The 12,710-nt window shown below is 55.9% G+C and overlaps 1 long non-coding RNA gene across 1 annotated transcript; it reads left to right on the top strand.

The window, feature by feature from the left end:
• Positions 1-8,045: 8,045 nt before the first annotated feature.
• Positions 8,046-12,479, top strand: LOC116738326. Its single transcript, XR_004344133.1, has 3 exons — positions 8,046-8,215; positions 8,315-8,509; positions 12,403-12,479. It is a non-coding gene; the product is annotated as an uncharacterized LOC116738326 (long non-coding RNA).
• Positions 12,480-12,710: the final 231 nt, after the last annotated feature.

Below are 12,710 nucleotides of genomic sequence, written 5' to 3'. Positions count from 1 at the left end.
CGGCCAGGAGGAGCCTGCAGACGGGCTCCCCGGACCCGCCTTCTGACCTGTTGTGAAGTCCTACACCTGTCCAGGTGTGCTGGGAGGGAGCAGCACCTCTCTCGCCTCTGCGCCCTCAGTGCAGCCCTCTCCCTTCTCCTCCCCCACCTGAGCAAAGTGCGGAGGCACTGGCCCCGGAAGCCTCCTCCGGCCTAGGCCTCCCCCTCCTCTTTTGCCCACACACCTGCTCCCAGGTCTACCAGGACTGGGCCTTCCCAGGAGCTGCCTGAAGGCCATTCCATACCCCACCACTTCCCTTCCTGCCACCTTGTCAAGAGCCCCCTACCCTCCAGGATGGACCTCTGTCACTTCCTAGTTCCAGACCCGGATGGACGCGGAGCAGGAAGGGATTAAACGTTGAGAAGCCCCCTCCCCTATTTGAGGGGAAGGGGGACTCGAGAAGGACAATGCAGGTCTAGGTACCCTTCCAACGATAGCCAGCCCAGCTCTACTAAACCTTCTCCCAGTCCACGGCGGGTGTGAAGGGAAAACAAGCAGATCGCCAGCTCGGTAACCAGCCCACCTAGCCCCAATTTCTGTTGTTTTCTCGGCTCCTGGAAGGGGAAGCTTGACTTCAGAACCTGCGATTTTCCTATTTTCCTCCTCTAGGCCACAAAGTCAGCAGTTAACCACCAAGTCAAAGATTCATTAAATCACCTATATTTTCTGTGTGACTGGAGTCTTTCAGCCCAAGGGGGCGAGTCAGGTGCTGTTTGGAGCGTCCTCACAAGAACCTAGTTGGCTTGGCCAGAACTTTGGCGTAGCCTGGGGTAAGGGCTCGCTGGTCCTCTCCCCGGAGCCCTCGACTGTGCCCAGCTGGTGACTTTGCAAGCGCGAGGGCCAGACCAGGGTACCCATCGTTCCTCGAGCTCCTCCTGAAAACCATTCCTGCCAGAGGCCCCTCTCAACCCAGGCGCAGCCTCCAAGTCCCTCAGATAAAGTGACTCCCTCGGTGATCGGAGGAGGGGACCGGATGGGCACCTGGGAAGGTAGCTGGCCAGCTTAGTGGCAGGGTCCCGCGTACCAGCGAGGAGGAAGAGAGCACTCAGGAGGACTGGTTTCCTTGGGGTTGACTACGCCCTAAATGAGGGCTGGGCGGACCCGGGCCGGGTTGGGCGTGGGTAGTTACGTGCTGGACTCTGGAAGGCCAAGGCAGGGCATAGAGCGAACCCGACTCGGGGTGGGGAGGGGAAGGCTCCCGCCGGGCCCCGGCGCAAGTCTGCGCGGAGCGGAGCCCAACTCTAGCCGCCATGACGTCACGCGGGTTGGGCAGCCAATGAGGACCGCGCTGGCATGGATATTAAGGAAAGTTAGCGCCTGCCTGAGCACCCTCTTTTCTTATCATTGACATTTAAACTCTGGGGCAGGTCCTCGCGTAGAAAGCGGCTGTCAGATCTGCCACTTCCCCTGCCGAGCGGCGGTGAGACGTGTGGGAACCCGCGCCGCCAGGCTCACCTGCCTCCCCGCCCTCCGCTCCCAGGTAACCGCCTAGGCTCCGGCCTGCGTCCGGCTCGGGCCCCGCGCCGCCTCTCTGCTGCTCGCGATGGGTGCTCCCAAATCCAAGGCTGCCTCCAAGTAGCTCAGGGGCTTGACTTTTGCTTTTAAAAGGAGGCATTACAAAGGTGGAGTTAGTGAGGGCGGGATAGCATGGCGGGCGGTGGGGGTGGGGAAAGAAGGGTTCTTAGCTTTGCGGAGGGTGCTTTTCTGCAAAAGTAGCAAAATGTTTCAGTTCCCAGAGTGGACTTCTAGTTGGGCGCTGAGCTGGGAGGGGGGGAGGGGCGGGGAGTGGGAGATGGGGATCTGCTGCTGCTGTCTGCAGAAGCCGCTCGCAACCGTGAGAAATGCAGGAGGGGATGCAGTTTGCACCCAGAACTCTCCCAAATCGCAGTTCATGACAAGCACTCGCGAAGTCCCCACCAGCGCCCGGAGCGCGTGGAAACGCCCCGCCGCGGGTCGGGCGGAGCGCTGCAAAAGTTTCCAGCCGTTGCAAAGTGTAGATGGCTGGACCGAAACAAAGTCTTAGAGATGGGAGTTCGTTTCTCAGAAGGGAGCGGAGGACGAAAGAATGCTGCCCGCAGAGCTGGGCAGCACGTAAAGCCCCAGCGTGTGATTTGAGCTTCACTTCGGAAGACCTAATAATTAACGATTCTCACTGAGCTAGAACGCGGGCTCTGGTTACCGCGGGCGCTGCGCTCGCTGTCTCGGTGAGAAGCTTGTGGGCGTCAGGGGAGGCTGGCCGCTGAGCGCCGGGGAGAGCAGCGCCAGGCCACTCTCCTGCCCCGGGACAGCCCAAGCCCGGCGCCAGAAGTTTCTCCGAAGTGCGTCAGGGAAGGGACCACCCTAAACTTAGGCTACCTGGTGGTTCTGCGGAGCGAAAGTTCCGAAAGTCCAGCTCCAAGCGGCCACAGACTCCGAAGCGGGCTTAGGCATGGCATAGGAGCGCTGGCCCGGGGAGGCCTCTGCGTCAGGCCGGGGCTCGCCCCTCACTCCCACTCGTGCCCTGACGCCCCCTCTCTAGACCTTTGAGAGGCACCTTCGGAGGACGTTTGTATCTCAGGCACCTGTGACAGGTGCTTGGGATCACTGTCCAGCGGGGGGGGGGGGGCGGGGGGGCCCTGCCCACCTTGCCTGAGAAACAAGGGAGTGAGGGAAGTGGCCAACCGGCCATGCGCCTTACCTGGGCCTTGGTTCTCTCCTCCGCGGTTTCCTTTCTCCGGAGCTGGGCGGCAAGCAGGTTGCCCGCTTCGCAGTGGGAAGTGGACCTTCTCCTCCAGTCATAAATCAAACCCCGTCATCCTCGGGCCTCCTCCCTCATTAGAGATGTTTATTGGAGATCGTGTTTATTCGGCTGTCACGGCGAGAAAACGCAGTGACATAATTACCTCTGACCAGAGTTCTCTCCCCGCGCCCAGGGCGAGACTGAGACCTCCTCTGTCGCCTTTTCACTCCTGTGCCCTCCTTGATCGGAGGGCGTATGTGGTTGGCTTGTCCAGTTTTTCTTAGACCCTCTCATATAATTTGGATTATTGAATGAGTTACTATTCAAATTTCCCCAGGGCCTGGGCGTTTATTTATTTATTTTAGAATATGAAAGGAAAACCGAAGGAACCTAACGCCCCTCCGGGGCAGAAGGGGGCAGAGCGGGAGAGACGGAAGGAGAGTCCCTCTCGCTGCGCTGCGCAAACTTTCCGGCCCGCCCGGCTGCTACGCTAGGGGCCCAGACGCCACCCGGAGCCAGAGGCGGCCTGAGCAGTGGGGAGCCGACCGGGAGTGATGGATGCGGATATTGCTGGTGGTGTTTGTTGTTTTATTTTTCATTCTTTCTCCTCTCCGGAGGAATCTCAGACTTTGGGGCCCCAGGTGGAGGATTCTTGAACTCTCCCCCGCGGAACTCCGCGGAGCCAACCCGCAGCTTCACTCCCCTCCGCCCCCCCCCCCCCCCCCCGCCTCTTGGCTACGCCGGGCTTCGGTTCCCTCCCCCCACCCCTACTCTCCCACCCCCCACGTCTCCCGCGTTAGCCAGGTTTGTAAGTCACCATCTGCAAGTCAGAGTTAGAAAGTGATGAAAAGCGCCGAATTGTTCTCTAATTGAAAATACTTTTTTTTTTTTGTGACCGCACCGACAAATATCTGGGATCCCGGCTTTTGATCCCTCGCTGCCGCCTCTGCTCCAATCGCTAATAAAACTCGCATTGAGCCCCTTAGTGCCTTGATTAACAGGCAGATTAACTCTTACTGGGGTGGGGAACAGCTTGTCCCAATCAATGTCATTTTAAAAACCCGATACGCTTAGCTCCGGTTCCCTGGCTGCTCGAGCGAGCCAGCCATGACATTTGCTCCCTCCCCCTTCCCCAGCTTCAAATCCCCCAGCAAAGCCCCCAGTTCCCAGCTCGCTTGTTCCCCGCTACACTCCCGGACAAATTGCAGGACTCAGTCCCTGGCGTTTAAAACAAGCAGGTGTTTTAAGTGGGAATCTCCTGGGAGAAGGGACTGAGGTGGCCTTGGCTTGCTTTTCGTTTGAAGCTGAACTCTTCTTGCCGCTTGAGGGAGAAGGTTACGGGCAACGGAGAGACGGGGAACCGTCCAGGGTGATGAAATGGAAAGCAAACTTTCCTGAGAATCCTATTTGCAAAAATCGGAGAGTGCCACTGCTTTGCAAGTATTCTACACACCAGGAGTTTTAAAACTGGCCCCTATCTGGACAACAGCAGTAGGGTCCGGGAAGCAAAGGCTTGGGAGTCCCACCTGCGTACAAGCTGTAGGGGTTTCTTCGCTGGGAGACCCAGTTGGATAATGCTTTTTAAAAAGTATTTTTCTGGGGGGGAAGGAGGAGAGAGAGACTCTTGCCGCCTAATGTGAATGAAAGAATACTGAACCCAGAGAGCGCCTTGACACACTTGTCATTTGGCAAGAGGTGAGGAAGGGCCAGAGCACCGCGGCTTTCCGTAGCCGAGCGTGGTCACAGCCTGGAGGCGCCACCCTGCCGGCTCCCGGCTCTCCCCGGCTTTCCCGCGGTCTGGGCTCGCCGAGGCTGCTGAGTGAGCTGGAGACCCGCAGGATGCCAGAGAAAGGAGAGGGAGAAAGACCCCGAGTGAAGGAGGCACCCCGAACTGGGTGGCAGGGGTGGGCGCCTTTCCCTTTCACGCTGGTTTGCCCTGTTTCGTCAGCTTGGCTATCCTGGGAACCCACCTTCCTAGGGCCTGCAGAGAGAGAGAAAGTCCTTTGAGGCTCTGCAAAGTGAGCAGGTGTCTGCGGAGACTTTCCTCCTTCAGAGAAAAGCTCGTCTCCACGCTTCCCCGTGCGCCAGCACCGTACTTCTGGTTGGCGGTGGAAAGCGGCAGTTCAGAGGTGTCGCGACACCGGGTAGGAGATTCTTGTTCTGAAGTCGACAGCCGAATGCGCATCTCTCAAGCACTGGACATGTCTTTGCCTTGCCAGGGGCCAGCTCTGGACCGAAAACCTGGGGAGTGGGTACAGGCAAAAACACCAGGGACTGCTGGGGGTGAGATGCTGCCCGATCTCACACTTGTGCGCCAATACTGGTCGGAGGCTGCGGACACTCTCAGGGAGCTGCGATCCCCCAGCGTGACTCCCTCGGCACGGATAGCCTCCCCTACCCTGTTGGATGACCCCGGCGGCCCCTGCGGGAAGAGGCCGAAAAGACGTCCATCTCCGGCGCCAAGGGGCGGGAGGGGGTGGGGGGGTGCAGGAGTACCTGGCGAGAGGCGGGAAAAGGCGACACTGAAACGGAAAGCGCGATTTCCCCCGCCCTGGAGGGCAGCAAGTGGGCCTCGGTCCCGTTGAAAGCCGCAATTAAAATGGCGACCTGAGAGTTGTCTCAATTTTGCATACACCTCTGGCCCAGGCGTGCTGCACCTTCGTCCCAGCTCCGCGCGCCGCCACCAGAACGGGTACTTCGCAGAGGGCGCGAGACGCCCCACCAAGTAGAACAGCACTCGCACCCTCCTTGAGATTGCAGAGACTCTCTCCTCCGGGGAGACCAGGAAATCTCACTCTCCAACCCTCTCTCCTTAAACTTTGAAAACTCTGCCTCCCTTTGGGCTGAGCTCCCCCCCAAATATTGACACATTGGAAGCAGCCAAGTCCTTTTTGTTTCTTGTTTGTGCAGAGGGGTTTGCAAGAGTCCTCCCCTAGCCCCCACCCCCACCCAATGACGTCAGTGGCATTCACTCCCGGCTCCTGGCCTGTTATGATTTTTTTGTTGTTAAAACTTTTCTCCGAGGTGAGATGGGGGTTGAGGAGTGGGAGAAGGAGCTAATTCAAAGAGCCAGTGCCCTGGGGGGGAAATAGCAACAAGATTATGGCTGCTTCTTTCCGAGGCAAAGCTTAAGAAGGTGCTAATCCACTCGGTCGCTAATTGAAAGGTTGTAAAAATGATATTCGCCTCCAGTTCGGACAGTCTCTGTGCCTCATCCCCCCCCCCCTTTGCCTATGGCCGATGGACTTGAGTTCAAGCTTCTTTAATGCTTGTTTGAGAAGGAAAAAAGGAGAGAAAAGGTACGCAGATTCCTGCTGGTCTGGGACCTGGGCCCGATGCCCCACTTCCCGGGATCCTCCTAAAGTCGCGGTCCTACGAAATCTCACACTGGAGAGGCCACTGACCCCAGCGCCCAGCACCGCCTCCTTCGCCTCTGGCCTGGGTTTTCTCCCGGAATTGAGTGCTCCTGGGACGTGTGCGGGAAGGGCCATCCCCAGGCGGAGAGAGTCAGCGAGTTGTGCAACCCCAACCTGGTCCGGGTGGTGGAGGCCTCCGTTCCTTCGGAGCTCTGCCCCGGCTCCTTGGTCGAGGCATTAGTGGGTCCAGATTGGGGAGAAGAGTGTGAGGCCCACACTAGGCCGGCAGCTCAAGGCAGCCTGCAGCGTCCTTACAGTTCCAGCTCCCAGGGAAGGCTGCCACAACGCCTGTCTGCCGCAAGTTCGGGGTGCACAGTTCGTTGATGAGCTCTGACTTTCAGCACTTCTCCTAAGTCAAGAGGAGTCAAGTGTACCCAGCGTGGCTTCATTTCAGCCTCCCTGCCTCAGCTATGCCATCCCCATTCTCTTTTGCTGGGTCCCGGGGTGTGTCCCCCATCCCAAATCTTCCACTTCCCTGCCACTTGGGCAGCAAGCTCCGAGAGAACTCGAGACTTCGCAGGAGTAGACAGCCGCTCCCTCCCCTGTCACCTTAACTGCAAGCGCCAAGGGGCGCCTTTGGAGTGTACTGAGGTGTGTCCTAATCGTCCGGCATTCAACAAATGGACTTCTGGTGTGTGGTCAGAAGAGAACAGCCATTTGCTTACTTTCCTCCCGGTTTTCTGGCAACAGCTGAAGGGGAGCTGCCTCCTGGGACTGAGCAGACCCAGGAGAGGGAATTTCGGTGTGGAGACACACGCATCGCACACAGATAACCAGTGGAACACATCGACACACGCTGACACACGGACATCACCAGCGAAGACATACACACGACTCTTCCCCAGCATTGGTCATCTTCCCCCACCCCAGGCCTCCACCACCCCTCCTCCCCTCTCGTCTCCCCCTGGCGTCCCCTCCTCTCAGGCTCCTGGAAAAGCAGCCGCACTTAGTCAACAAATGGCACGTGGGAGAAGTTGGTGAGTGTTTGGTAAGGACTCTTCAGGGCTTTTCACAAGAACCCTCTGTACACAAAGTAAGTGGCGTGTTTGCTCGGGCCTCTCCAGCCGGGGCTGTGCCTCCGCTCCGCTGCGCACCGCGGCTTCCGAAAGGAGAAAGGACTGAAGAAAGGGCCGGGGTAGCAAGAGTGGGGGAATGGGCAGGCCCAGGAGGCCTAGACTAGGGAGGCCGCCGGGCGTCGCCTAGTTTCCAGCCAGGCGGCCTCCTTTCGGCCTAGGCTTCGCCTCGGCCTCCGTCGGAGTGTTGCTGCCGGGACCCAGTGCCGTTCACTCCCCTTTTCTCTTCTTCTTCCCAGAGGCCAGGTGGGCTAAGGCGCGGCCGCTGCTGAGCTCCGCGTCCCAGCGCCCTAGCGGGAATGGGGTAGGGCGGGAGGAGAGGGCGGGCGGGGGCGGGGCGGCAGGCCGCGCTGCGCTGGAGTTGGCAAGAAAGGGCTTCGAGAAGCTGCAGAAACTTGCTCCCTCCACGAACTGAGAGTCCTGCGCCCAGCTCAGGGGGTTGGGGGGGGGCGCGACCCGCAGCCCAGCGGCCTTCGCTCGACCCCTCAAGTTCGTGGCCACAGTGCGGGCAGCGCTGACTCCCGGAGCGCTAGGAGCTTAGAGATGTCGGCGAGCGCCAGCTCCGGAGCCCGGGCTCGGGGGCCCAGCGCCGGGGAGAGAAGCCGGGACCCACCATCCGAGCCGAAAACAAGTGTATTCATATTCAAACAAACGGACCAATTGCACCAGGCGGGGAGAGGGAGCATCCAATCGGCTGGCGCGAGGCCCCGGCGCTGCTTTGCATAAAGCAATATTTTGTGTGGGAGCGAGCGGTGCATTTGCATGTTGCGGAGTGATTAGTGGGTTTGAAAAGCGAACCGTGGCTCGGCCTCATTTCCCGCTCTGGTTCAGGCGCAGGAGGAAGTGTTTTGCTGGAGGATGATGACAGAGGTCAGGCTTCGCTAATGGGCCAGTGAGGAGCGGTGGAGGCGAGGCCGGGCGCCGGCACACACACATTAACACACTTGAGCCATCACCAATCAGCATAGGTGTGCTGGCTGCAGCCACTTCCCTCACCCACACTCTTTATCTCTCACTCTCCAGCCGCTGACAGCCCATTTTATTGTCAATCTCTGTCTCCTTCCCAGGGATCTGAGAATTGCTCTCACACACCAAACCAGCAGCGTCCGTGGAGAAAACTCTCACCAGCAACTCCTTTAAAACACCGTCATTGCAAACCATTGTGGTCTTTAAGCAACAACAACAGCAAAAAAAAAAAAAAAACACCCCAACCAACCAAAACTCTTGACAGGAGCTTTGACGAAAGAGGATGCCTCATAAAGGTGAGTCCGCTTCTTTCTTCTTGCTTCATTTTAATTGCAATATTCAGGCAGGTCGCCCCTTTCCTCCCTCCTTCCTTCCTCCCTCTGGCCGGTCCCCTCCCCCACTGCTACGCCGGGAGAGTTGGGCCGGAGAAGTTTCCACGCAGGAGCCCAAACTTTCTACTTCCAGCGAAAGCCCGCGTCGGAGGGCGACAGCCGGCGAGCGGGAGCGGCGCGGGGCTAGGGGCAGGCGGCCGGCTCAGCCCCAGCGCCAGCGCCAGCACGGGCTAGGCTCGCTGGAAGAACCGAGGCTCCGGGCGCAGCAGCAGCCGCGGCTGCCGACCCCAGCGTCGCCAAATGCCCCCGGCCGGCGGCAGAGGACGAAGAGGCTCTGCGGTGCCCCAGGCCCGGGATCGGCTTCGGAGACCGGGCGCCGCTGGCTGCTTTGTCCAGCCGAGGGCCCAGCGAGCGCGCACAGAGCGAGCGTGTGCAGGGAGCGCCGAAGAGCCAGCTCGCCGCGCTGCCGCCCGCCCGCCCTCCGGCTTTGTGCGGCGCTCCACTCGGGCACAGAAGAGTCCGCGGGCACTCGAGCGCCGAGGGGCACCGCGCCCGCCGCCAGCCGGAGCAGTCTTTCGGCGAGGCAGCCACACTCTGGAGGCAGAGAGAAAGAGCGAGTGAGCGTGAGCCGAGAAGGAAGCCACCAGGCCAAGGCGGTCGAACGCGCGCTCCGAGGGAGCTCAGAGCCGAGCGGCAGGATTGTCAGCTTCCATCAAGCCCCCGGGCTCTTGCCCCCAACTTGAGCGCAGAGCTCGGAACTTGAAAACTCTCTGCTCCCCAGGCTTCCCCCAACCATCACCCTGGCCCAGCGAAAGCTGGGGCTTCCCTATCCTCCAGCTCCCAGGCTCGGTGGGTATTTTTCCTTGTCTTCCTCTGACAAAGCTACAACCCGGTGTTGCCATTTCAACAAGTTTCAAGGTGGAAAGGTGGATTGCTTTAAAAAAAAAAAATCCAAATCTCCTGATTTTTTTTTTCTTTGTGAGGACTCAAAAAGAAAAAAAAAATCAATATGAAAGCATTGGCTTTCCCCTTCGTCTGATCACATTCTCTCCCAGCTAATTAGACTGAGTAATTTGAGAGCTTTTCGATTCTAAGACCCCAGGAGGAAAAGTGTCTTTTCAAAGTTCATAAAGTTGTTGCCTCTTTCCTTGTGCAGATTTTCCAGTCTCCTTGGATCATAATAGCCCTGAATTTTAGCAAGTGTAATTGGGGGAAAATGGAGTTGAATTTCAAGTGGAAATGCTTTCTTTTTCGAGTGCTTAAACCCAGCCCTCCAGTCTTGAGTGATTTCTAGAAAGTTTAAAAACAAAGTGAACGTGGTTTCTTTTTTTCTTTTTCTTTTTTCTCTCATACTCTCTAAAGCTTCCTAAGCCATTTTGGACGTTTAACTCGAACTTGGGAAGGTTTGAGGAGGGGGCGGGAGCAGAAAATGAAATGAAAAGCAAAGAGCTTGAAAGCCTGGTGAGTTTACCAAGGACAAATAATAGTTGTTGCCGTTGACATTACATTTTTTATAGCCGGCGACCTTTGCAAACGTCTGAAGGCAATTTGATTAGTTGTTATCTTATTTGGCCCTAGAGAGTGAAACTTTGTCATCTTAATTGCTAATTACTCTTTGGCTGGGGGCCGGTAGGGACGAAAAGTGAGCTCTCTTCTTCACCCCAGCTAAGGAATTTGAGGATGGATTTTGAGAATTAAGTGATTAAAAGAACTGCTTTTGAAAGCTGAGGCTTGAGTTGGGGATGGGGGTGGCAGTGGCCCAGTGGCCTAGAGGACCAAGGCCCCATTGGACTCTGAAGCATCTGGAGACTCTTCCCCCCGCCCCCCCAGTGGGTCTCTGACTAGGTTAGGGCTGTAGAAAGCCTAGGGCTGAGCTGGGGGACACTGGCTGCAACTAGGGTTCTAGCCTCTCCAGCCACCACTGCTTCCGGGTGTCAGTGTCGCCAGCTTCCCCGGTCGCTTTTGCACTAAATGTTAGCGATTACTTAAGTAATTAAGTAGCTTCTTAGCTGAGATAGACGTGGGAATGGAGCAGAACTGGAACTTGAGATGCTTCCACCTTCCCAGTTGCTTCAAAAACTAATCGGCTGGGCCGCTCTGGAATCAGCTAGTGATTTTTTTTTTTTTTTAATGGCTTCAAGGATGTATGGGCCAGGAGGGGGGCATTCAGTTGTGGTTGAGTACAGTGTGGGTTATAGAGAGGAATTCGGGAAGTTTTACCCCTTCTAGGAGAAGCCCACCTCCCCTCTCCCTGCCTGCTACTATTCTGCAGTTTCGGAGTCCCACTTTGAGGGGGAGCACATTCTTCAAGAAGTTGGGATTTCTCCTGCCTGTCCTAGATCTGACTATGGCTGTGGGGACTGAGAGACAGGAGGAAGGCCCTGGGAGCCAACCCAGCTAGAGGTAACTAGGTAACCCTCTCCTCTCTCCAATTTTACCAGACCACATTCAGAAGCTGGGTAAATTCCTCCTCTTAAGTTTATTTTTATGGATTTAAGCTGCCTCCCAGCTAGTTAATAAATTAGACCATGAATGGCCTTGAAGAGAAAAAATGTGCTTCTTGGAATTCTTTGCTTGTAGGCAGGCAAAATTAATAATCACAATAAGAAAACAGAAAACAGAATGAATATTTTAGTTTTTTTTCTTTAAACAGGGAGAAATAATGCTGTGACTATTTAATTATTTTACTTCTTTTTTTTTTTTCCTGCAAACCTCTTGAATAGGTTCTTTATTGTAACTCTCTCTTCCCAATTGAGCTCCCCACGGTGCCGTTGTATCTTTTTACAGCCCCTAACAACTCACACCAGTAGCACAATTACCTCCAGATATTTATAACAAGAAATTACTTTTCTATTTTCTCCCCCCCCACCTTCTTCTTAGGGTAAGGCAGGGAGGGGGTGGTGGAGGGCGAACCTTGGGGGACCCGCACTGGGTCAGGACTTACAAAGCTAGAAGTGTCCCTCTGTTCCCTTTTGTGGGTTGGTGGGTTGTTGGTACATTTGGTTGGAAGCTGTGTTGCTGGTTAGGGAGACTCAGTTTTGCTCTTTGGGTTTGGGGAGAGCTGGAGAATAGAAGCCATTGTTCGCTGCCTGTAGGCTTTGTCGACCACGCTCACCCCCTCCTGTTCGTACTTTTTAAAGCAGTGAGGCGAGGTAGACAGCGTGTGTCACAGTACAGTAAAAGGGGGGAAGATCTAAACACCAAAAGAGAAGTTAATCACAATAAGTGAGGTTTGGGGGGGAAAAGTTGGGCTTGCTACTTTCAAAGTCCCAGAAAGGCTGGGAGGAGGGTGGAGTGGGGACCTGACTGGGAAGCTTTGAGGGAGAGAGTGGAAGATGAAGGGGTAACCAGAGTTGGGATCTGGGAGCCTTGGAGCCACTAGGATGGTGAAGTTCCTTAAGGAAGGAGTATGGGCTCTGCAGCCCTTCTGATCTTCCCTAGTCTGCACCCAAAGGCACTCTGAAGTTCTGAGATCCCCCTTCCCCTCACCTCTGAACTTCAGGTATTAGTCTTTGGCCTCGATTCCTAATGCCACTGTTTCTCTGGTGCTCCCCTTTCCCTTTAACTGGTTCTTGATATTTTTGCAAAATGGTTCCCCGACTTGTCAGATTCTCCAATTCTCCCAAGCCAGGCCAGAGCAGCTACTTTTAAAAGGTGGGGACTTCTGCATGACAGGCTGCTGGAAATGTTGTTATAACTCTGAGATTTAGGGTTCTATGGTAGTTTGAGCCCTAGATGCACATTTTGTTTTGTTTTGTTTTGTTTTGTTTTTCTGGGAGTGTCACTCTGAGAGCCCATGGGCCTGTGCTTTTGAGCCACAGCTTGACATACCTTTCTCTCCTTTTGTTTTGTCTTAGGGGGAAGACTTTAACTAGGGGCGCGCAGATGTGTGAGACCTTTTATTGTAAGAGTGGACAGACTTCCCAGATTTCAGGCAAGTTCTGGTGGCTGCTTTGGGTTCCAGACCCCGAAAAAGTCAGAATACTTGTTCATTGTTGTTCACGTGGAAGAAAAAAAAAATCAAAGTTGGGTTGTTTCTCCTGATTAAAGAGTTAGCTACTAAGGGGTTTGGGGAAAACAGCTTGGGGATGTTGGAGTATTTTATTTGTAGCCCAGAGGGTAGATTTTCTATACACTGTAGGGCAGAGGTGGATGCCCCTCTGAT

Source organism: Lynx canadensis, chromosome D1 (genome assembly GCF_007474595.2).
Source record: "Lynx canadensis isolate LIC74 chromosome D1, mLynCan4.pri.v2, whole genome shotgun sequence".
Classification (NCBI taxonomy): domain Eukaryota; kingdom Metazoa; phylum Chordata; class Mammalia; order Carnivora; family Felidae; genus Lynx; species Lynx canadensis.
The sequence above is the reverse complement of the archived record's forward strand: the minus strand, read 5'-3'. Positions and strand labels throughout refer to the sequence as shown.